Here is a 3,505-nt window from a genome sequence, read left to right on the forward strand (position 1 = left end):
CCCAGCAAGAATGTGGTCAGAGTGATAACAGACCCAGTGTGAATTCACCTGTTCCTCTCTCCCCTGATTTATAAATCTTACCAAGACTCCCCCATCCTGAGGCCAGAGGTGCCTTTCCCTCTCCTTCACCTGAGGAAAGTCTCTGGTTGTCTGAAAACCAAGTGCAGGACCAGTGGCAGACTGAAAACCAAGAAGGGAGAAGGGGGAAGGAAAGTGGAGGCTGTGACTCCAGTGCACCACGGGCTGGGAATGTGATGGCTTAGGGCACCATGAAGCTTGATGCAGTTTATGATGATTTTGCATCTCAGGGGCTTTGCTGATGTAGCAGAGTTAGGATGCAGGTGAAAAGAGTTGCTTCTAGGACAACCCAGTTTGCTGATAAAAATGTCCCTTTTTATAAAATGCTGGGTGCCTTAAATCTCCTGGGAAGAGATCAGGTCGATAGGATGGCAGGCTCTCTCCCCGTCTCATATGGTTTCTTTGCAGAGCACCACTCCAAGGGAGGGCAGCTCTCTTCTGCATGCAGAGGTGGGAAGGACTGGGAGTCACCCTTTGCCTTTCAGACAGTGGGGTGTCACCAGCTTCACGTCAAAAAAGAACAAAAGAAAGCAAGACTCCACTTGTGACAAAGGTTGGTTGCTGGTGGGTTGCAGTGGAAGATGGATGTGGAAGGATGAGGACATGCAGAACGAGGTTTTTACAGCATTTGATGGGGATTGGAGGGAGATGCCACACAACACCATCATTTCTCCCAAATCTCGTTGCTGAAATGGGACAGAGGGTTTTTGCTAAGCCTTCCAGGGCATTGTGACCCCATCACAATAGCTCCACGTTACCTGCTGTGGTGCAACACATAGCTAAAGCACTGTCAGACACCCTACACGTGCCTCACTGGTGAGCAAACACTTGGAGGCTCTCGCCCAGAGCCTGGGGGCCTGATTTGGGCAGCCCTCACACTTGCAAGCAGCCCTATGGCATGGGAAGTATTCCTCTGCATGCAAGCCCTGCTCCAGACAAGTGGGTCCTGCACCCCGGCACATCCCCAGCAAGCAAAATGTCAGTGGAGTTTGTTTCCCTCATGGCCATCCAGAGTTTCCATTGCTCGTTAAGGCAGGTTCTTTAACCACGTATTTCTTTCAATCAAAGCTTTCATAAATAGCTTCAGGTGGCCTTTTGGCAGGTTGGTGCTGCTCTTCATTCATTGGGAAATGGCTCAGCCCACCTTGTAGGTGTCCTCCTTCAGCAAGCATCCCTGGGAGGAGGTCAAAGCCCCAGCCCATGTGCTGCAGCAGGGATTTGTGCCAGCCGGCTTTGCCCTGGGCCTTTCGGGGCACCCATGGCCCAGCCCTCCAGCCTGCTGGATGGTGGACGGTATTAGCTCTGTCAAGTTGTGCTCAGCCTCTAAGGCAACTCCAGCCAAATTAAAGGGCAGCTCAACCTGCTGCCAGCCACTGGCTACCAATCAGCAAGGCCTATTGGGAAGAAAGGCTGCAAAGCTGTAGCCTAAAGCTGCTTAAGAGAAATTAGGGTGTCTCTGGTTATTTACTGTAATAATAATAGAGAAGAGCAGAAATAGGTCTTGCAGCAGGAGAGCAAGATTTGCCAGTGCCTGCCTGTCAAAACCCAAGTGGCTGGTAGCAGCATAAGATACTGAGTAAAATGCCAATCCTTAGGGCTCCCCTGAGCCCTGAGAAACAAAATAAAATCCCTGCAAGTGCAGAACAACGCCCACACCACGGTGAACAACTTCAATGAGGAGAGAGCTCCAAGCAAGCTGGGCTACGAGTGCTGCTGGATGTATGGCCACAGCATCAGGGGCTGCTGGAGCTGACAAACACGGCTGCTACCATCTTAGGCTGGAGTTTTTTAGAGTAACAGCCATGAGTCTTCCTCACAGGGATAGCAGAGCACCAACAGGAGGGGGGAATATCATCAGTGCCCTGAGGCAGAGGACTGAGCAGAGATTTCCCTCGGGGTCTCAGTGTGTGAAAAACCACTCCCCCTCCATATCACACACCTCTTTGCAGCTGTCAGTACCCAAAAAGCAGTGGGGATCGTGTTCTTCCTAGCAAGAAGGGTTCAAGGACAACCTCCAGGTGGGCTCCTGCCAGTGCTTCCCAGCAAACGATGCCCCATAGTTTGAGGGGCATAGCAGTTTTGATTGATAGAAAACACAACAGGTCAGTCACTGAGGCTGCCCAAGTTGCTGTGCTGTAAAATTTGCTGGTGGCAGAAGGTGCTCCAAGGTTGCATACTTACAGGCAGGCTCGGGATCACACAGAGGAAGAGAGGAGCAGAGCGATCTCTGCATGTTTCCTACCTGCAGCATCGACCACATGTCATCTTCAGGAATTAGCAGAAAAAAAAAGCAAGCAGGAGCTGCAACAAAGCTGTGAAATAAAAGGTCTGTGGACCAGAGAGATTGTTGGGGAAAGATTTTATTGCAAATGGCTACACTCTGCAATAAATACACTCTACAATGCAAATGTTGTACACTCTGGTGTACAACAGAAGGTTCAAATGATGAGCTATCTCCAGCCAGCTAGGTCTGTAACCTGCATCAAGGTTTCCTACCCCAGGTATGTATCAAAACACTGTCAAGCACCTGAGGAGTAGAAAACAATTTGCAAGATATCATTATGCTGACCCTGTAATCGATGCCTTAGCAAGGTAATTCATCCGTGGATCCCCTCCTCCAACAGAGGGTCAGCAACGCCTAGATGCCAGGTCTGCAAATTTCCTATTAATCCCAGGAGTTGTAGACTGTGCCTAAGTATTATTTGCTCTTCTTAGTTAATGAGTTTATAATTAGAAACTGAAAATCCTACCATTGGTTAAACAAGCTGGTGCTGGATGGTTTGCAGCAGCCAGTGAGTGATGGAGCCGCTTTATTTGGAGGGTTATACACCAAGTCGTTCAGCCAGAAGCAATGCACTCAGCTTGCGTCCATCAGAAAGAAGCCCAGTTTGAGAGCAAGGCATCTTTTTTTTCTTCTTTTACACTTTTGCTTATGTTTCTCTTGCTACAGAGGGGTGTGCAGGTGCATGTGCTTCCATTTCAATGGTAGGCATCCCATTGCCCATGCACTGGGCTGTCTGAATCCCCTGCGTGCTCTCTGTGCATTGCTGTCTCTCTTCATAATTTTTACTACCATGAGCTTTTTTTCACCTTTCCCCCCTTCATTCAGGAAGCTTTTTCCCCTTGGACTTTGAGGTGACTCGATTTTTTTGGTAAAACTTGAAAAACTGATAAAGCCCACCTTTCATTGAAGAGAGCCTTGTGTCAGAGGGGCTCCCAGCATGGAGACCCCAGGCTCAGCCTTCTTGTGAGACCCCAGCATGGCTGTAAGTGTCCTTGTGTGCTGGTGCCTGGGGGATGCTGACTGACCTACGCTGCTCAGGGTTGTCTTTAACTCTTGCTCTATGCAACCTATGTAGCTAGGCATGGGAGCGAGGTGTGCAAGATAGGGCAAGGCTCTACCACCCCCAAAAAGTCTCCAGCAGAG

Source organism: Phalacrocorax carbo, chromosome 3, assembly GCF_963921805.1.
Source record: "Phalacrocorax carbo chromosome 3, bPhaCar2.1, whole genome shotgun sequence".
Classification (NCBI taxonomy): Eukaryota; Metazoa; Chordata; class Aves; order Suliformes; family Phalacrocoracidae; genus Phalacrocorax; species Phalacrocorax carbo.